Genomic DNA, 23546 nt, shown 5'->3' with positions numbered 1-23546 from the left:
GGTTACGAGAAAAGACAGATGTCACAGGGGCAAACTTGAATCCCTGGGAATGTCTATCACAGCGAAAGATATAGATTCAAAGTGCAGCAACTAAGAATTACACTTCTGTTACTATATCTGAGGAAAACATGGATAATAGCTCAGTTTGAGTTCAGGGTAATCATGGATTAAGTCCTGGAACTATTCTTCTACTTTGCTATTAAGTGTAAAATATCTGAACGATAAAAGAGAACAAAAGACTCGAAAACATGTAATACAGAGATTTGAGAAAACTTATTGTTTTATGAAACACTCTGGAATCCTGCAACATTCACCATTCATCACAACGCATCAAAGTACACCAAGCTTTGGAAATTCCATTCTCCTTTTGTATTATTTCTCTGAGAATTTTTTACAGCAAGCGAGAGCTCTTCAAAGGAAAATTACAACAACCCCTTGCTCTATCATGCGCAGGGGTTTATATAGAAATGAGTATACAAAATATCTCAGGCATTGAGTCATCTGAGAGAGAGAAAATATCTTCGGTAGTGTTCAGAAAGTACGCAGGGAGTTATTACAACATTAAATGTAGAGTAAATGCCCTTTATGTCTGTCAGATGACTGTTTTGACTTTAAGGAGTCACTGAGTCGGTTACATTACTATGTATCGATCTGTAGGTACGCATTTACTTTTGCCTGCGCAATGAATTTCTCGGCTTTGCCAGCTGCGTTTGTCTTTCCTGCTTTGTTGGCTGCTCCATCTGCTGAGTTGGCTCAGCTTTGACTTTATGATGCCTGCTGATTTTGCTGACTGTTCTTTCTATCAGAATTTATAGAAAAAACAGAAATTAATGCATGGCTTAATGTTTACAAAATTCTCTGGATGGCATCTGTCCACCATTCCTGTGTAGGGAGCTGATGCTTGAGGATGGCCTGCATTGTTTCTTCAGCTTCTGTATACTTGAAAAAGTTGGGGGCTACATCAAATAGATGATTCATTTCATTCATTATAAAAATTAGATGTTCTATCTTACCATAGAAAATCTGTCCTGTGATAGGCCCTGTATCTTCTGAGGTGCTGGCTTTCTCATTTACCTGTGATGAGGCAAAAACATTCACTCTCTTGGCATATTCTTCATGAGTGAATAATCTCCCTCCATTGTTCAGCAAGCTAGGGAGTCCTTTACTTTCCAATACCCGAAACTTCTCAAAGAACCTGTTTACCTCAGTTTGCATATCCTGGGTTCTTCTGTCTAAGGTTTGCATCAGATTTCTAAGAGTAAGAACCCTCTTGATCATTTGGATAGTATCAGTTCTGTTTGCGATCCCCATGATGGTCAACTGAGAACTGGTCTTATGATTGAGCACATTGATCATTTTGGTTGCAATTTCAGGCATGTTCCCCAACAAGGCCCTTGATGTTCTGATTTCCCTCTGTGCTTTAGGAATGAGCTCCAGTTGCTCATGGATTGTCTCAATGTATGACCACTGGTTATTGATGGACTTACCAATATTGGACCATATCATTGCTCTGATTTCGGCTATGATTTTATCTAGCTGTAGCTCTTTCTCAAGCTCCTTGATTTTGTCTTTAAGAGCTTTGATTTCTTTGGCCTTCTCTCCTACTTCTCTTTTTGTTTTGTCATGCCTTTCATTCACCTTGGCCAGCTGCTCCTTAGTTTCATTTAGCTGCATCATTTGTGCTTCTAAAGCTTGTATTTCGCTTTTTAGCTTTTGCATGTCTAAGCTCTGATCTGTGCTGGTGGGTGCTGCTGAAGTAGATGTGGCTGGTTGTTCAACCTGCTGAGGTGGAGGTGCAGTAGTAGGAGCAGTCTCTTCAAGATTAATGACCTGTGGAGGGGGCTGAGATGTTTGCCCCTCTTGTGCTTGTGTTGATGATCCTTTCAGAGGTGCTTGTGTGGCCTCATATTGCCCCAATTTTTCTTGTGCCTTCAGAAATTCTTTGTAAACAGAAATCAACAGAGCAGTGGAATCCTGTTCATACCTTTGTTTTGCCACTTCATCGGTCTGTGGATGGATAGTGGCTGGAAGTTTAATCTTCTTCCTTAGTGCAGCCATATCAGCATCTCTGATTTTTAAGATCTCTTGTATCCCTTTAATATCATTGGGATTGTGCCCAATCTCTATGATGATTTCTTCTAGGGTTTTGATCCTGTTGTCTTTGGCCTGAGAAGAGGCTCTCTCTAGCTCCAGCTGGGAAGCCGTAGCATTCAGACTGCTTGTTAACTTGTAGTTGTCCAAGGTCTTATCGGCCAATGAAGCATACACCATTTCCCCTGTTTGTTTATGCAACTCAATTTTGTCCATGGGGTGTATGTCTTTGGCAAGGACCTCTAAATTGGTCCTGAGATAATCAGCAGAAGACTGTGGCTTGAGTGCCGTAGGCATAAAATGACTCAATGTCAGTTTGCCCTCACCTACATCAAAAGCAGACATGAGTCTCTGCTGATTGGAAGGAGCCATGTTAAGTAGGTGATTGTATAATTGAACTTTGATTGGGTCACTCCTTCTCTTAATGTCTATGAACTGCTGCTTTATGCTCACTCTTTCCTCTTTCTGCTGGCTGGAGGAGGTGACTTCCCCTCCCATTGTCCTGTCTAGTTCCTGCTGGGAGGAACTTGCTGAAATTTCTTGACTTGGTGGGCCCATGCCCGATGCCTCTCGGATGGCTATATCCTCTTCTGGAAAATCGTTGAGTCTTTGCCTTTTCTCTCCTTGATTGATAGAGGATGTCAAGGGAGTTTCTCTTTCCCTTTTCCTCAAGAGAAATGTGTCCTCCTTTTGAGGGGTTTGGAGGACCGAGGCATCAAATGTAGAGTCTTGCCTTGTAGGCATGACTTGTTCAGTGGTCTGAGGAGTATCCACTGTTTCCTTTTGCTGGGCAGGTGGCTCCTGCCCTTGTTTTTCTTGGTGCTGTTCCTCTTGCTGTTCTATGTCTTCCTGCTGCTGTTCCTGCTGTTGCTCTTGCTCTGCCTCCATTTCCTTTTCCTTTCCTTTTTCTGAGACTTTTCCAGCAACCTTTGTAGTTTGCTGTGGAGTAGTTGAAGAGGAGGCTGCTGCTCCGATTTGTGTGCTTGGCAGTGAGGGGACCTGTGCATAAAACTCAAGGTCATCCATCTTCTTTTGATTGTTCAGAGCTCTTTGATCAAGCTCTTTTTGAGTTATATCTTCTTCTAGAGTTCCCCTTTTCCACTTGCTTTGATTGGCATATTTTTCAATTTTGGGGAGGCTATGATGACCGTAAGCAGACAGTTTATATTTGAGTCTCCTCATTGTGATGAAGTTGTTGGGGTCATAGGGTTTCCATATAAAACTGTACTTCAAACCAAATCCCATCAGTATTCTATCTGCCTCCTTCCACCCTTCATCCCTTTCATTGTAGACTAAATGGCCAAGTTGGCTCTTGATTTTCAGCTGTGCTTTCTTGCCTCTGCCTGAGAAGTGGAACATATCCACATAGCCAAACTGCCTGAAGTATTCTAAGGCAAATAGCCTCATGGGCACAAATTTGGGTAGTCTAAATGGGGGTAACTCACACCCATATATTCTGATAACGGTGTGGTGTTGGTAAAGATACCAGTCCCCAATACTGTATACTTTTGACAAATGTAGGCACCTTTTCATGTCCTCTGTCAGTCTGGGAGGAGGTGAACCAATCAGTAGAGTCAAGGCTGGATGGATGAAGAGATCAATAAACTCACAGTAGGTATATGGAGAGTAGCATGATACGTGGAAAACAGATGTCCAATATACTACTGATCTCAGATTGCCCTGTGCATCTACTCTCTTCTTTGGGAAGGAGAATTTATCATGCTGGAAGTATATGAGCAGATGATATAGGTAGGAGGTGTACCTAAACACTCTTTCTCTTGGCAAATTCATCAACTGTTCATGCATTTTGTCTGATATGTATGTTGCATAATCATAGTGGATTGGTTTCCTTCCTGGGGAGAACATAAGCATCATTTGTATAACTGTTTCATCAATATGTTCTATTGAATCATATCCCAGGATGGGACTGATCATGTCAACCAGGTCTTGGCCCAATTGATTGAGGTAAACGCAGTTGATGGGAGGAATCTGCAAAGTGTCAGCCTTGATGAAGAGCTGGTTGACCTTAGTGATTTGGGCCTCTGTGGTTCTGGCTCCCTGTACTATTAAATCAGCTAGTGACAGAGGGACCAACTTATGCTCTGTCTGGAATTGCAACATCTCCCTGATGGCTTCAGGGGTAATGAGGAACAGGATTGAACCTTCAGCATCTAGCACTGCTCTCTGGGATGCATCATAGTGTTCAGCAACTATGTGCACAAGCTCAGGGAATTGATTAACCTGAGGAAGTTTGAATATTGGGAGGAATGACTCCCAAATTCCCAGGATGTCTGTCCCCTTCTCATGTTTGATCTTTATCTCATTTAATATTTGCAGATGGAACCGGCTTCTGCTCATCATTTCCTCTGTTATCTTGTAGTCCAGGTCTGCCAATGCTCTGGTGTCAAATGTTCTATTAGGAACATTCAGGGGAGCCACATTGAGGGCTATGGGAGCTACAGGGGGGTCCATGATTTTCCTTTGCAAATTTTACTCTTACTCAGGGGCTGTGTTACTATGCAGAGTAACAACAGCAAAGTTTCTTTGTAGAGGGATGGAAATGCAAGTGGGAGGTAAATGCAGGGTGTGCAGCAGTTGAAATGCTGTTTTTGTAATTAAGAGCGAAGCTTAGCCCTTTTTTGGCACCTTTCAATGTTAAAAATTGGTTTCAAATGCGCCTGCCACGATTGCGCAGACAGGGCCTGGTTTCTTAGCAGAATGCCACTGGGAACGGCTCGGCTGGTGTTTTTTGAAGTGATAATTGGAACTTCAAGGCTTTGCTGAGGAATTCAGTGGTGAATTTATGATTTTCGGCTTTCTTTAAGCTCTCTAAGGCGTTAAATAGATAATTGCAGGCGCACAGAGGATGAATGATGAGGAATACCTGGTAAAACAACGCGCAGAGGTCGTGACCGCAAGTTGAACTGGTGCGCTGGAGGTCTTCTGGTCAGTTTAGCAGGTTGGTAGACAATTTGGACGTTGTTTGCATGCAGAGCAGAATAACGACGAACACGCAAAATGACCAAAAAACGCGAAATTTTGGGTGAAATAGACCTTTTTACGCTTTTGGCGCGAATATGTGCTGACGTCAGCATGACGTCATAGGGTGGGGTCAAGGTCGGATGACGTCATACTGACGTCATCGGGTGACGTGGCGCTGTCTGGTTGGTACACGGTGGCGGTGACATGGCAGGACAGGTGGACCAATGGCAGGGACAGGGAGGTCGACGGGGCAGCGTACCTGGGTGACGGGGCGGTGACGCGTTGCTGACGCGGGTAGGCGGGATGAGGAAAACCGGAAACCAGCAGTGGTTTCATATCGCACCGCCTCCTGTACGGGGCGGTATCGGCCAGTAGTACCTCCGACGTATGGTGGTGAGGGCACGTAGCAGTGGAATGACGTCCTCCAAATACGGACGTCGGGAGATATCTATCGGTCATCGGATGGGCTCCGACGTCACGATGATCGTTAGATCTACGGACTTTGATCGGACGGTGGACGCGAGGCAGATGTGACGGGAGGTTAGTACAGGTATCGGTCAGACGTCGGAAGGGGTCCAACGCGATCAGGGCCGTCGGATCTGCAGGCCCTTGATCTAATGGTGGTCGGGGAGGTGACAATGTGTGGAATATACGGATGAGGGCGGAGACAAATAAACCATGCTTTTGAGCGCTTTTCTAATGTATTTCGATAAAAACAATTATATGCGCCAACCTTGGCTAACCGGCGGAAAGTGGGTTTTATGCTCTTTTGGCCCTTTGAAGCGGGTAAGGTGGGGTTTAGGGCCCTTTTTAAAGGTTTTATGTGCAAAAGGGGGTAGAGATAGAGGAACTGGCTTATGAGGAAAAGGGGTATTTGGCATAGGTTTATCAATATGACCTGATGTCATTTGATCCCTGACTTGTAACTTTATTGGCTATAATGCCAAGGGGGTGGGTATTTATAAGAGTTTGGGATTTATACACCTTGGTGTTAGTAATATTAGGGGAATAGGCGATATGAGGATTTATACAATAGAATTAGTGTTAATATGAATGAAGGGAGCAAATGAAGGGAATCTTACTGAGTTTATATGAAAGTGATTTAGTTTTGAGAGTAGATCAAAATGAAAAGATCTTAGACAAGAAATGTGGCTTCTGAATAACTAGAACCACCATAAAACCATGATCTCTCTCCATAAATCTCAGCTGAAAGAAAGGGAGTGTTAGTAATGGAATAAAGGGGAAGAGGGAAGTTAGTCATGCTCCTGCTGTAGTCTTTTACTTTGCTGCCCATCATCACCATTCCTGCAATGATAGGACTCGCTTTCTGCGACCCCAACTACCTACCCAGCTGCTTGCCTAGCATTTTTTGTTTCTCCTTGGAGGGTGCACTTGGACTTGCAAACCCTTACTTGCCTTTTCTTTTCTTTGGCTTTTTCTTTATTCTTTTCTCTATCTATTTCTACCCTTGTCTCTTCCAAGGTCCCAGATTAAACTGTTGGGAACCTTTGCTTCTCTACCTAAATTGCTTGTCTGCCAAGATTAGGCTGTTTGGACAGACTTCTTTCTCTATTCTATAACACAAAATTGAAATATGGCATGATCCAGATTAGACTGTTGAATCATCCACAAAATTGAAATAAGGTCCTCAATACTTGAAACACTTTACCCAGCTCTTGCTTTCTAGGAAATATGGGATCTTTGGGATACCAAAGCAGAGCATATTTGGCCTTTCTCTTGCCCATCATGAAATATGAAACCTATTGGTATAGGTATCCAACACCTCTAATGGAAGCAGCATGCAACAGTATAATTATGGATTGGGCCACTATCCTTTTTGACAAATTAGCACAAGCTGTGCTTGAGTTTAGAAGCAAGACCTGTATTTCTGAAAGGGTAATTCCCCCATTTTACTACAGTGCCTATATTCTAGATACCCTCGGTTTTAACTCTGAATTCCCCGTACTCGGCTGGAGGTGGACTGCACAAGACCCCACGCCTATTCATATATATCATCAGAAATTGTGGAAATCTTCTTATAAACATCATCTATACCAAGTCTGTAATGGCTTTATGTTGCCTATTTATTATTCCATTTTCGATAAACCTGCTCCCAAGATTTCCTATCAAGCCGGAATTGATCTAACCGGAATAGGTAGATGGTTCGGAGAGGAGAGATTTACCTACATAAGAGTTTTCGGTAGCCAAGCCCGACCTCATGTCCTCCCTTTGTACATACCGGATAAACTGCTAGCGAGGGAAATTTCTTACCAAATCATAGCTGAGAGTGTTACACAAACGCTCAAGAAAAATAAGAAGCAAGGCTGGCCCTCTTTTCCTTTGAAGTGTGGTGTATATACCTTGCATGATCTCAAACATGCAGAAAAGGAAGCCACAAAAATTCAATCCTTGACTCTGGCGACTCTCCCAAATAGGCATTTCGATCCAAATAAAGTTGCCTATAATGCACTGGAACAGGCCAAACTGACAAGATTTGATCATAAGGAAGATATATTTGACGACCTATTCTCTTCAACTGAGTCAATAAATCAGGTTAAATCATTCGCCAAAGCGAAATATAATGATGAAGGGTTGACTGAATTTAATAAACTTAGAGAACAGAGGTTGCAAACTCTGCCTCTAGATTTACTAGCAACAACCCCAGCGACATCATCAAGCGAGCCTGGTCGGCAACAGTCAAAGGAACCTCCGGTTATAACAAAGGATCATAAGAAGGAACAGGAGGAAAGGCAGAGAAAAGAGAAAGAGGAACAACAAATGAAAGAGCAGGAGGAAAGACAAAAGAAGGAACAAGAGGAGCAACAGAAGAAAGAGCAGGAAGAAGTGCGGAAGGAGTCCCAAGCCGAAAAGCAAAAACAAACCACCATTGATGTCAATATAGATACTCGTATTGACCCTAAATTGCTCCAGGAATGGAAGCAATTTGACTCTATCATCAGTGGGTTGGAATGTTCCAAGGATACAGACACTTCCAAGACAAACGATACACAGGACATCACTTCACCTCAGGTTCTAAGTGGAACCAGCGGCCCACCCATTTCTAAGGATGTTGAGGTAATACCAAAAGACCCCTCCGACCAAATCATTCTCCAGGTAGAAGATATTCCTCCCCTGGATGTTTTCTACAGCCCGAGGCATAAAGCAGTGGTAAAACGACAAAGGAAAAGAAGGAAGATTGATCAACCTTCCATTTTCCCAGAGCAAACTGTTACGGGCAGCGTGGTTTGGAAGGAGGAATTCGACCCCTCTGATGACCTGAAAAAATTGTCACAGTATGCAGGAGCCTATTTGGCAGCGACAATCGATAAGGCATCGGAGGTAAGTCTTCTATTGAAAACCAAGGATCAAGAAATTTTCGCATTACAGGCAGAATTGGCTGAGACAAAGAAGAAGGCAGAGCAGGCAGAGCAGCAATTGTTGACACAACAGCAAGTGAACAGTCAACTAACTCAGCAATTACAGGCAGAAAAGCAAAGGATTGACCAAAGCGCGATCCAGAAACAGAAGGAATTATCAGAGGCATTGGCACAATTAAGGGCAGCAAATGAACAAATGATGAAAACAAAGGATGAGCAAATTGCTCAATTGTCATCACAGCTCGAAAAAATAAAGGGCGCTCCACAAGTGGCTGAATTCAGAGCAGAAGCATTACAAATAAACACTGCATTAATATCCCAAATTAAGCTCCTGTGTCAACAAATCGCTCAGGCAGAGCCACTGTGTGAATTAGCGACATCCATAAATCAGCAGGTAGAGAAGGCCAGAAATGAATTGGATCAAGCCGAAGAGATCATAACTGCATTTCTTGACTGGCAAGATTCCGATCAAGGGAGAGCAGCAAATTTGCCCAAGATCTTAGAAACACATAAGGATATACTCTTCACAAAATGGCAGTCTCAGATGATGAAAGCAGAGAGGGCGGCTTCAAGATGTAAATCAACTTCCAACAATCTAGTTGAACTAGTTAACAACACTCTCTACTTATCAAATATGATTTCCCAATGTACACCAGGAAAATTGACAACAACAAACACATTGGAGCAATCATGTTATCCTGATTTAGAGGAAAAGGGGAGATTAATCGCTGGGATTAACAGTTTAACCATGGACGCATATTGGCTCTTCCTAATTAAGCCACATACACAGAGAGCCGCCCTTAAGTGCCTAACAGATGCGATCGGGTATATAATTCCCGATATTCAGGATGCCACCTATGCCGCCCAGCTCAGTTCGTGCCTCAAAAAACCTCCTGAAGTAGAGCCAATGCTTGCGATAAGTCAGCTCAGATTTAAAGGCAAGCAGCCTACTTGATGAATCATGCCGCCGATTGCCAGATCGCTGAGGAAAATAGGATCAAGATTTATTGATACCGATTTAGTAGGATTTCAGTTTAATAGATATTTAGATTAATTTAGTATTTATAGACCCTTTCATTGTTTTGGAAAGGGTCGTAAAGTTTTGTACCAGACTTAAAAGACTGAAGTTTGCACTATTGTGCTTCAGTCAAATATTCTTTTATAAAACTGGACCAGTTGTTCTTAATTCGACAAGGAAGCTTTTTATGCAATTGTGCACTATTGTCTTTGTTGAGAATGTTTTTGCGTTGAAGGAAGAACTACAAGTAGCGATTGATATTGGGAGTGTCAAGCAGCTCATATGGTATTTCTATCTATGTCTGAATTCATTCCTTTCATATGAATTGTTATGTGATTATTCTTGCTATTATTGATTATATGCATGCGCTGTGACAACAGATCTATATTCATTCCACTATTGGATGTTTTATGATGTGTTTTTTTTAATCATGTATATGTCAATGATATAAACGATAAGTGTGGTAATATCGCTTCAATCGCTTTGCTTAACTATTTAAGCATAGTAATCATGAATGAAATAATGTCTATGTTTGTTAAATAGAGTCATCTATATGCCTGTTTATATACATAGATCATCAAGCGCTGCACTTTAAAGCTCAATAGGTTCCCGGGATAGATCATAATTTATGTATTCTTGTTAATAGTTTAGTTATTCGCTCACCGTTAGTCTAGTTTATAAATCATCCATTCATCCCATTTATCCACTTTTGGGAAACTGGTCCCATTATCCCCAGTCGGAGCCACTATTCCAAACGAAAAAGGAGCTATACTAAGGTCCGGACCGGGTGGTTATCCCCGATGTTGTTGCAGTGATTTTCGAGGCATCAACACATTCCTAACTCTAGGAATAGAAATAATATTGAAAGTTTTGAAATGATTAATTAAATTCCGTACCAATTGCTGGTAGTTTTTTAGATTTGGTGAAACATAGTGTATGATATCTCTTACCCGACGAGTGATCGCCTCTAAGTCGCTGATTACCTTAAGAATCTCTACCTTTAGGTCAATATATTTCTTTAATATGAGTATAAGTGCTTCATATTTACCATTATTATTAGTACACTCAAAATCCAGATGACATGAAAGGATATGATTCTTTTTGCATGGTTCTGTAAGTACACAACCATCTCTAGATCCATCTTGCGTCTTTGAATCATCACAATATAGAGTCCAACTATTATTAGATGCTAGGCTGTTTGTTATACTATTGTTACCACTAGTATTATGTACATCTATATTACATGATTCATTTGCGCCAATTAGAGAACTTTGAAGGAGCTCTAGATGTGTATTTGATGGAATGGGTGATGGTTGTGCCTAATAACATTTGAACTCATTTTCCAGGAAACAATTCCCAAAGATTAGATTGGAAAAAGCAATAGGTTCATTGTTTCCCTCAAGTGGTGTCGTAGTTTGTTTCATATATGGCTCACTTTCCACCCAAATATGGTTATTCTTGCCCCTATATGGAAGCCATAAATGTCACCAGTCTGTCGCAAAATACCCTTGTAATTTTCTAAAGCGATCTCTGCTAAGGAGTACGCCATAGGCTTCTGGGATGTCCATAATTATAATATTTATACATTTGTGTGGTCTAAAATGCGGATGCAAATTAGAGTTTAATTTAATGTCAACCCGGGAAGGTAAACTTAGAAGTGCTTATCTAAAATATATAGATCTAGAAAGATTCCTAATTTGTCAAAGGTCTTAAAGTCCCCTTACAGGAACATATTCATTAAGATCTCTTTCAATAACTAATCAAGCCTAGATCTAACAATTGTTTGAGATCTATGATTCTCTTACAAGAACATATTCTACAAGATCTCTTCCAAAATTAGATCATCTAATTAGAACTTAAAAGCGGAAATGCAGTAAACCTAGATCTAATCATTGTATGAGATCTTATGGTTCTTTTACAAAAACACTTTCAAATAAGATCCTTCCAATATTAAAACATTTAATAAAACTTGAAATCTGAAATCAAACAAAAACATAAAGTAAATTATAAACAAATAAGCATGCAAGTGAGGCCATGGGGGCCCTCCATAACTCCACAAGCACACCACTTCAATGGAGACTCAGATGTAGAAGCAAAATTGAAGTATGATCCTTTATTTCAAAATCTCCATTACAAACCAACTCTAAGATTACAACTCTAAGCTTCTAAGATTACATACTCCAAAATTCTAAGATTACAAAAACTTCCAGATTACAAATGGAGGAGATTGTACTCCTATTTATACAATGGGATGAGTAACAAACTCATAATGATCATCCACTAATCTCTCTTTAGTTCCATAAATCTCGCAACCATTTTTAACTATTTTCCCATTATTACAAAATATGATCCCACAAATCTCTCAAGCATTTTTAACTACTTTCCCATTATTACAAAATATGATCCCTTTGAATCCTTCATAAATCTCTCACATATCTTGGATAAGATATGCCAACCAAATCCTCCATGATCTTCTCCTTAGGAATTGGATAAGATATGCCAACCAAATCCTCCTTAGGAATAGGATAAGATATGCCAACCAAATCCTCCATGATTTGCTCCTTAGGAATAGGATAAGATATGCCAACCAAATTCTCCATGATTTTCTCCTTAGGAATAGGCTTGCATAATTATCTCCTTAATATGGTGGAGGAGATATTAATTCTTCACATATTTCCTACACATCACAAAACTCACATATTCTTGAGACATATATAAAAATATGTATATTTTCTAATATTTAATCATAATTCACTTGTAATACAAAAATGAATAAAATGGAAAATAAGAAGGTGAAACCCAAATGTATTTATGAAAATGATATGATAAAAGGTTACTGGGATGATGAAATGTAAGGAATAGTGAATAAAAAGGTGGATGAAAATATGACATTTCTGAGTCCCAACAACATTGATGAACTCGGTCATATTTTGATAATATAATAAGCACATTCTCGAGTTCACTAATAGATTGGATGTGAGATATGTCCAATTAAATAATTTGTGCATTGATTTTGTCCCATTTAGCATTTATTTTCTTTGTAACATATAATGGCATTACGTTCATAGATGCATCGAAATATACTAAAAAATTATGGACATTATAATTGAAAATTTCAAAAGTCAATGAAAACAGAGGGTAGAGAATGTTAGCTTCTAGCGTTACAACATTTACTACAGATTCGAGGGGCCCAGATGACTTACCAGACACCTTTTGAAAGGAAGAAGCTTTATCACCTCGCGAAGGTTGTGAAAAGGCTTGGGCAATTTATTGATGCTAGCCTACGATCCTCGCAAACTCATAGATGGAAATAGTGGTGTGCGCTCTCTTCAAATCTTCAATCATGTTATAATCAATTATTTCACATTTAGAAAGTTTTGTTGAAGTGTCTAGAGGAGTGTATTTATTTGACACTTACGGAGTGGTAGACTTACTCTTGTTGCTTGAGGAAGTGTTCTTGGAATTATTCGCATTTCCAAACTTATTTTGTGCATTCTTAGTAGGATTGACTAGTGTTGAGATCCTTATCAACAATTTCTCCTTCAATCTCTATCTCATCACCTCCTGATCAGAAATGGGCCCTTTACTCCTTAACTTGTATCGACCATGTTTCTTCAGAGGAGGGGATTCACTTTACAGTGGTTCTTCATCATTCTTCTTATCAGTGTTATAGATACAATCAAATGCATTCACTGCATGTCCAATACTCTTTCTTTCTTCAGCCATTGCAGGTTTGTCTATTTCTTTTGTCTGTTATGCATGCTCATCGACTAATAAGGAATCCACAATGTGTGCGGCCAAAGTGTTCATGTTGTGGTTCCATTGTGGGTATGTCTACTCTCAGTGATATTCTTGGTGGAAAGAACAATAATTATCCATGTTGATACTCTCTAAATTCATCACAACATTCGAGTTCTAGGTAAACTTAGCGGGTTGATTGGTGCTGTTATTATTATTCCTTCGAAAAGGGAAGGACTTTGGAGGCTTGCTGCTAGTATAAGTCTCGCTTGACCTTTTATTTAGCTCTGAAATTTCATTGGTAAGTGTTTTCACCATCCTATTCAAGCTTTCAATATCTAATGATTCCTTTTCTTTAGCCTTACTAGAAGAAGGTTGAGACTTCCTACTAGTTTCTTTAGATTCCTTTGATTTGTCATCATCAATAATGACTCTGATAGCATGCAAGTCCTTCTTGACAGTGATTTCTTCTACAAAGTTTAATGCTAGTGTTCCTTTGCAACTCTTTTAATGAATTTGGAAATGTTAGCGGGCAAGGAAGTTGTATAATAATCGATAGTAATTGAATCATGTGGTTGCATGCCGGGGGGGAATTATTCAATATATGGTTGAATATTTGATTAAAGTCTTTCACTTTCTCTTTTTCCCCCATTTTACTATAACATGGCAGGAGTCTTGTCATCACCAAATTTATCAAGAAATAACTTCCTAAACTCACTCCAACTATGGATTGAATTGAGAGGCAAACTATGGTACCATGTTTTTACTCTACCTTCTAATGTATAAGGAGAAATTTTGCAAGCATCATCATCATACCTTACCTCTAACATCCGCAGATGCATGTAGAAGTCATTGATTTGATAAATTCTTTTCCGGATGTCTAGGCATCTTATAGACATTGTCTAGAAGAGCAAGAGGCCCTTAGGCCATCTAGTCCAAGTCCTGGTCGGCCATGTCTTCATCTGTGTGCTACTCTTCCTTTTTAGAATCTAACGAGTCTTCTCCTTCACCGTATAAACCGTAAAAAATGTCATCAGAAAGAATAATTTTGTCCTCGTATCCTTCGTTAATGGGTGCAAGTTTACCTTGATGCACTGTATTTTCTGAGCATTCTGCTAACTCTTCAAGAGTGGAAAAAACCAAATAATTCACTATAGAAAATAATATACTAGTATGATTTTTTTTCTTTCTTCTTCAGAGAATGTGGGAGATTTTGCACTCCAGGAATTAATCTGGTAGCCTTTGCAAATTGACGGGTTATAAGTCAAAGTGCTTGGATTTGTTCATGTTAAATTATGCAACTACTGAAAAATTCAAATTTGGAAAGATAATTTTATTGAGATTATTATTACATTGAATTCATATTTTTGAGAGGGCCAAAATCAAACTAAAGATCATCAAATTTGGATAGGGGAAAGTGCACTTATGAAGAAAATCTCACATATGCACATTTGGACAGGTCGGCCCTAAAGAAAATTGGACACCCATGGAAGCCTATGAGTACAAGTGACCTCAAGATCATTTGTAAATCATAAAGCATCTTCTTCTCCTCTTCTTTATTGATTGTTTCACAGAGGTCTGGGGCTAAAATGACAAAAGATGTTCACAAAAGTTTGAAATTACAGGGTTTGAGGCTCACATCTATTTTAAGGTTTTTGGGTTACAATCGTTGGCTTGTCACAAGAAAAATTAGACCATAGTCATCAGCTTGTAGGCTAAAGGGAGTGAATTGAAGCCTTCTGTCACTTGCATAACTCCTCCTCCATGCTACCAGGAAGTTTGACTTGAATTTAATCGTTAACCGAAGTTGACCGTAGATAGGAAAAGTTGTCTCTGATATATTCTCATGTTGGAAACATATTTCTAAATATTATTGGGTTATTTTGCTATATGATTGTAATGGACTCATTTTACTCTATTTTGAGCATTTTATGACAATCTAATAGAAGAATAAATTCAAAGGGTTTCCCCCATAGTGGGGTTTTTCCCTGGTATTTGACCAAACCTGGTGTCTCTTGTTGATGAGTTGATTTCCTCCTTTATCATTACATTTTTTTTTTTTTATTATTTTTTTTAATTTTTAATTTTTATCTTCAATCATTGTTGATGATTGGAAATACTAATTTTTATTGGAAATATTTCTAATTGAAACACTGAATTGGGCTAAAGTAATTTATACAGCATAGAAAATTCTAAAAATTTAATAGTTCGTATGTCAACTCCAGGTCAGGCTGAGAATACCCTCCTACTTCATGAATAGGGATCAGAGTGGTGCTCAGAATATTTCTACCTTTTCCAGAAGATTAATGGTTAGGGTGTGTGGAGTTATCAACGATAAAAAATTGGTTTCCCTCCTCGCACTAGAATGTTGACAGATACCATCAACATATAGGGGATCTCTCTGATATAAGGTCCCAATTAGGCATCACATTGTTTGGTGTAGTAGTCCCATCTGAAATATGGCCCGGATGTCGCTTACTTCAAGAAATGCCTTGGCTTTACTTATCCGCACGAGAGAGAAGCCTTGTGACTATCTGATTGTAGATGTATCAAGGATCTTTCACTGAAGAAGGGACAAAAAGTGAGCCTCTAAGAGAGAAGTAATAGTAATACCCTAATGGAGACACATAAAAATAGAAAGGCTCGTCTAACATCAAGAGAATTTGTTCACATATATATGACGATCATTATAAACATTACAACACAATTCCAATAAGTTAAGCACCGAAGTCACTAAAATAGTTCAATTACTCTAGTATATGTGAAAGTAAACATGAACCATAAACATTCAAAGAATAGTCTTAGAAACATTCACAATCCATGTGTGAAATTGTGCTAGCCTCTAAAAAGGCTTCAATATTAAACAAAAGTTCCAAGATACATAAATACAATGGACATCACTAGCTCCAATAGTGGAGCGTTAGAGCCACTACTTTCTCCCCAAAAGTACTAAGTCTATCTCTCTAAATTATAATGCATTATGGGAGAAGCCAAGGTTAAAATCTCTTTACATGAGAAATGATGGTCCTTTTATAACTTAAGCCATGACTTTTCACATCCCCATGACTCTTGACTTTCCAACTCCTAATGACCTTTGGACTTCCAAACAACTTTTGGAATTACATAGGAATTTTGGTATTACATGTATTTTAGACTTCCATGACTCTTTTGTCCATACATGACTCTTGGACTTCCACTTGCTTGTCTTTAAAATGATTACAACGTTACATCATAACTTCCACATCATCATATGATGAAGACATGACATGTCACTATCATTGGTTACTGGGACTAATAATGGTAGATTACATGAACTTCCTTCAGTGGTGACATGGATGTAACTCTTTGATTTGTTCTTCATACAATTTATTATCGTTGATTCCTTTACCCTCTAAAGGGTCTTTAATCTTAGAGTCCTTAAGGTGCTTCAATCATCGAGCTTCAACTGTGCTCTTTGTTCTTCGATGCTTCCTTTATGTGTGTTCTTTTCCGAATCTTCCTCATGTGCACTTTCCATGCTGTTCTTGGAGCACTTGTATCTATAATCACTCATGAAAAGGGTTGAAGGGATGAGAGGTAAGGCCTCAGGGCTTCGACATGTGCTCATGCGCTCAAGGACAATCAAGGTAGGCCACATGGCGCAACTTCGAAGGATGAAGGAGGAGACTTAGGGCTTATCAAGTGCATTATGCACTCAAGGGAGAGAAGGAGGGCATAGGGAACACTCCCAAAGGTAAAAGGAGGAAGGATTCAATCCTTTAGGATATGCTCAAGAGGCCCAGGAGGGTGCATGACGCAAATCTAAAGGTTGAAGGATGATTCTTTATGCCTTTGGAGTGTGTTTATGTGCTCAAAGGGTCCAGGAGGGTGCATGGCACATTATGGAAGGTTGAAGGGTTGAACTTAAGGTATTCAGGGGGCGTTCATGCACTCAAGGAGGCCGAAATTATTCGAGTTGAAGGAGTGTTCTCAAAGGAAGACTTGGTCTCTTGAAGGGTGAAATTTAGAAGAAGAAAGGGGATAGGGATTAAGGAGTGCAATTTGCACTCTTGGAGGATGCATGGAACAATTATGAACGATAAAGGATTCCAAATAAAGGCCTCCGAGTGCGCTCATGTTCTCTTGGCGTCAATGGTTTTTCTTTGAAACGAATTATTTTTCTAAGTTAGGATGACAGGACGAGGGCTGAACAGGATAAGTTTATACATAAAACAATGTGTGACTCATACCAAATCATCATGAAAACTCAGACAAGCTTGAACAATGATAAATGTACATTAAAATGCCACTTTGTACACATTCCCGAAGTATAATGAGTGAAGTGTGTGCGACTGCGACCCACAAGTATCATTTTACAACAACAAATATGTTATGACCATGAAATGAACCCAAATATGTTCTAACCAATGCGATGACACTTGATACCATTCAAAGACACTTCAAACACATATAATAACATGAGGGAACACTTGATGATCAAGGAAATGGTGATAGAATGCTCAAAAGATCAAATGTAGTGAAATTTTGGAGGGTGTTGTAGCAATTACAATAGGTAGATAGGGAGAGGCACATGGACCTTATAAATTTTAGTGCTGGAAATACTGAGAGTGGGGGTGAATCAACATTTCTTTCAATTTTTATATTATGCCAGTTAATATTTTGATAAAAAATTAAACTAGAACACAAGAAATAGAACACAAATAATTTTATTGAAGAATATAGTGAGGACTCCAATCCTGTAAAAACAAATTACAGGCTCCAACTTGTATAAAAAAATATCTTTCTCCTTCAAGGATCCAACCTTGAACAAATCCAAGCACCAACTTGGTCAAAACTGAAGACACCAATCCTCTCAACAAATCTAAACTCCAACCTAGTCTTTTACAAGTATCCAACCTTCAACTGCTTCAAAAATTAAAATACCAAAGAATAATGCTTCAAAACATCATAAAAAATACTTCAAACTTGTTACATAATCATTCCACAAACTACTCCAAAAATATGAACAAGGTCTACTCAAATATGTCTTTAAGATAACACAAAACATCTACTATAAGTCTTCATCAAGAGGTACCCCAAAAAAGGCTTCAAGTCTGCTAGAAGGTTATCTCCAAGTCTTCATAGGAACATCTGCTTCAAATTTGCTTCAACAAGGTATCCAAAAGGTAGCTCCAAAAATGGCTTCAAGTCTGCCTCAACAAGTCTTCAAAAGGCATCTCCAACAATGGTCTCAAGTTTCCACAATAAGTTTGCTAAAAAATCCTACTATAAAAAGGATTACAAACTCTACTCAAGACTATCAAAACTTGATTTATAAACGGCTTCATAATGTCCTCAAGGTAGCTCCAAAAATTGTCTTTAGGTTCTGCTTCAATTATTCCCTCGGGACCCTTCAAATTGGTTTACCTTAAGCTCGAAAAAAGTTACTAACCAGGTTGAAAATATGAGTCTAGGAAGGCTTAGTTTTGTGTAATAGAATGTTGAAGTAGTGACAGAGAACTGTGTTAATATAGGTTCTAAGTTTTGTTACTCCATAGTTGTTGAGGTATGTTACATAACAATGACAAATTTTAAATTCCACAAAAGGGTCAAGTCTTTCCATTGAAAAGGGCCAAAATTTTAGTTTACAGTCACCTCATATTTGTTACTTGTCACAGGTCTGAAATCATGGTGTCAAGGTCGAATTATTCTTCAATGTACCTTGAAGGTTCTACTTCAAATGAAGAGTACAGGGGTCTTAAGACTTCAACTTCAAGAGGAAACAAAGGAGGTTGAATCCAACAGAAAATGACTCCAAAAAATAAACATACATCCACCAATCAACCCTGATCCAAAATAGAGAAAATAATAAAAAATTATTGCTTTGACTTGCCTCTAATTTCATGAGCTATGAACTTTGTCCTTCTACCTTAGGCCCGATCTCTTTACTTGTCAACCTTGGCCGAGTTGGATAAGAAAATGGATTTGTATGGTCTATTTATACTAATTCAACCATGCTTGAACAAACATGTCTTTTGGAGAGGGGTTGACTTATGCTCATGTGTCCTGACTTGTTTGAGAGGCAAAATATGGATTTCCTAACTTGTAAATTCAATTTATATTCAATAAGGAGGAGTTAGGAGGCATGTAAATATTCGTTGGAAAGTACTTGAATTTCTCTACAAGCCTATGCAATCCTTATCTTCATCAAGTCATCCTTTGACATCAATAACAATTTATTATTTAAAAAAGCTCCCCCTTTATTATTAATGGAATCAATCTCCTCATATGCTACTCCCCTTGTCATCGTGTTACTCCCCCTATCATTGTGTTACTCCCCCTGTCATTATGCTACACCCCATGCCATCGTGATACTCCCCCTATGAGATCAATAGAAAGGGGATGCTCTAATGGGATGCAAGAGAGATGACCCCCATATTTTGAAAAAGATATTCAAATGCTTCTTGAGGTAGGGGTTTTGTGAAGATGTTTGAATTTTTTTCCTTAGCGTTGGCATACTCCATTTTGATGTTCTTCTCTACAACACGTTCTTGTAGAAAGTGGTACTTGATTGGGATATGTTTTTTTTATGTGAATGCATGACTGTATTTTTTGAGAGATTGATTGCATTGGTATTTTCATATTATATGGTGATATGATGATTTGTTTCTCTGTTGACATCCTTCAAGGCTTCCTTCATCCATAGGATTTGTGTACAACAATATATTTTTGTTATCTACTTGGCCTTAGTTGTAGATAGATATATAGATGATTATTTCTTTCTTAACCAAGATATAAGAAAATCTCCTAAGAAGAATGCATTCCCACTGGTACTCTTTCGATCATCAACGCTTCCTATCCAATCTACACCAATATATGACTTCAAGGTAATATTTGTTCTCTTAGGGTACCATAGTCCACAATCAGGAGTTCCTTTTAGATATTTGAATATTCTCTTTACAACTAGCATATAAGATTCCTTAGGGGTTTATTGGAATCTTGCCACCATTCCTACTACCTACATGATATATGGTTTTGAAGTTGTCAAATATAAAATACCTCCAAACATTGATTTGTAAATATTTTCATCCACCATAGGAGATTCATCATCCTTACATAGCTTGAACCCTATAGCCATAGGTATGCTCCCAACAACACATTATTCCATCCCAAATCACTTAAGCATATCCCTAAGTTATTTTTCATGGGATATGAACATTCCTACTTCAATTTGAGTTACTTGAAGTCCAATAAAGTAATACAACTCTCCTGTCATCGACAATTCAATTTTTTTTGACATATATTGGGAAAATTTGTGACTCATTTCATCATTGTTGCTCCCAAAAATCAGAATATCCATGTATACTAGTGTGATTAACAGATTGTCTTTTTCCATCTTCATGTAAACTTATTGCTTTAGGAAACTCCTTAATTGAATCATTTTTGTTGAATATAGTGATTAAGACTAGCATACCAAGATCTTTGAGCTTGCTTCAATCCATATAGAGCCTTCTTTAATTTCCATACAAATTCTTTATTCTTGACCAAGTCAAACCCTTCTGGTTGTTCCATGTACACTTATTCTTTTAGATATCCATTTATAAAGGTTGACTTCACAACCATTTTATATATTGCGTGTAAATTTTTCATATTTTTCTATAATTCACATCTTCACTTAACAATGAATCCAATTGTTAGCAATGTATCCAATTATAAACTATAACTGAAGATAGAAAAATAGATGCAATGACAAAGAAGACAACAACACAACCATAAGAGACATCAGATTGGTCCAAGACCAGGGAAATACCCCACAAGGGGGAAACCCCTTTCAAATCTTCTTATTTATTAGATCATCATAAAAAAATTTCAACAGAGAGTACAATGAGCCCAATACATAAAGTTGTAGTAGATATTTATATAATAGATTCCATATCTACATAATAGCAGAGAGAAACCCTTGATCCATTAGACCACTAAAGGCAATTGCAAAACCCTAGATCAAAATCCTGGACACTCCCAACAAGAATGACTGTGCGTGTCTGAAACTCTCTAGACTCTCCCTTAGCCACCGTGTGAGGGCGTCTGTGTCTGCCTGGATGCTCTCATGAAGATTGTATGCATGCATCCGAGATCAAAATCACTCAAAAACACTCCAAAACCCCCCAAACACTCTCTTTCATTTACTGTGTGTGCGTCCAGGACTGCCCGGACACTCCCTTGACCACTCTATATGAGCGTTCAGGGACTAACACCATCTGATCTACTTCAAAAACCCCAGATGTTCCCTTCATCCTTATGTGCGAGCATCTGAGACTTCCTAGATGCTCTCTTAGCCATTGTGTGCATGTGTACGAGGACAATAAAGCTCATTTACGTGCCTCCATTCGAGAAACAGAAACCCTAAATCTATGCGAGAATCACCCTTGTGATTTTGTTCCCTTGCACAAACTTCCTTCATTAGACCTGTGCGAACCAAGAAAAAATAAGAGAGTAGAAGATGGATTTATCAATTTGTGGAAATGAGCTTGAGGTCGCTTCTATTTATAATCTTCCATGAGGATCCACTTGGGGTTGAGGTTGACCTAGCCAATTTCACATGTATATAGGGCCGACCCATTCCATTATACATGAGTGGATAAAATAATTCAAAAATCAACTTCCTCTCGTACAAATAGGGTGATCTTTAGGTTGATTTTGGTCCTCTCAAAATGATGAATTTAATGCAATCATCATCTAGGTAATCTAAAATGTCCAAGGTGTAATTTAACCATAGTTGAAAAAATTAACACTCTCTCTCAACTAAGAAGAATTCCACCCGCCAAAAATTGACTATTGATCATCACATCTTCTTGTCATGTTGTTCTCATGCTTGGATGTCTCTGCTCAACTCTATTGTTGAAACTTTATCGGATCTAAAAGAAGAAGAATCAGGGAGAAATAAATTCCACCCATACCGAGCAATGGGATAACTTAATCATACAGGGGAGCACATCTTTGACCCTGGAATCTCATTGGGGAGCTTATTATCAACCCAGAATCTCAAAAGGAGAGCAAGTATCAACCCAATCCTATTTCCTACTGATCTTCCCATCAATTACCCTCAATAGTCATGTGGTATAACACCTGCATCATAATTTAATACATGTTTAGCAGCGATCCAATGTGCATGGAGGGGCTCGATCATGAATTGACTCAATGTGTTTACTGCATAGCATATGTCTAGACAGGTATTCACAAGGAACATCATAGCCCTAATTAGTTGTATATACTTGGATGGATTTTCCAAATTGGGTCCTGTAGCTTCTCCACACAATTTCTTGAAGTTAATTTCCATTGGTGTAGCCATGGATTTGCATTTAGTCATTCCAAATATTTCCAACAGCTTCACAATGTATTTTCCTTGTGAAAGGAAAATCTCACCAGGCCTTTGCCACACCTCAAGACCTAGAAAGTAGTGCATGAGACCAAGGTCCTTCATCTTGAATTCAGAGGCTAGCTCCCTCTTACACTCGATCCTCAAAGGCTCACTACCTGTCAAGAATAGATCGTCAACATATAAAACCAAAATCAATGGCATACATTAGACTACCTTGAAGTAGAGGCTGGGATCAACATTACTTCTTGTGAATCCCAGCTTCACTAAGTAACTATCAATGTGTGCATTCCAAGCTCGAGGAGCTTGCTTCAAACCATACAATGCCTTCTTCAACCTACAAACATTCGTTCTTTGATCTTCCACTTCAAATCCCTATGGTTGTTTAACATATACTTCTTCCTGTAACATGCCATGAAGGAATGCGGTCTTTAAGTCCATGTGATGAATAGTCCATCCTTGATTAGTAGCAAGGGAAGCTATTGAATGGATGGTTGTATATTGAGCCAAAGGAGAAAATATGTCATCATAATCTTCTCCCTATTTCTAAGAGAATCCTTGAGCTACGAACCTTGCTTCATATTTCTCAGTGTTTCCATCAATTCCATGTTTTATCTTGAATATCCACTTTGAAGTCACGTTAGACTTCCCATTCGGTCATGGCATAACATCCCATACATCATTTTTCATAATTGATTCATATTCCTCAGCCGTAGAATCCTTCCAAACTTGTTCTTTTACAGCTTCTTCGAATGAGGATGGTTTGGCTTGAATCATAGTGCTCATGGCTACAAAATATCCCTAATACCTGTATGGTTACTTCCTTTTTCTAAATGATCTATGAATGAGAACATTTATTTCAACATTCTGTAGAGTATCGTGGAGCCAAAGTAGTCTCTCCCTAGTAGGAGGATCTAAAGAATCCATAGGCTCCATGGGATCATCAACAATACCTGAATCGGGCATAGAATGACCATCTAGAATA

Source organism: Pinus tabuliformis, chromosome 6 (assembly GCF_031772625.1).
Source record: "Pinus tabuliformis cultivar Carrire ecotype Pingquan chromosome 6, CPIR1, whole genome shotgun sequence".
In the NCBI taxonomy this organism is placed as follows: Eukaryota; Viridiplantae; Streptophyta; class Pinopsida; order Pinales; family Pinaceae; genus Pinus; species Pinus tabuliformis.
The sequence above is the reverse complement of the archived record's forward strand: the minus strand, read 5'-3'. Positions refer to the sequence as shown.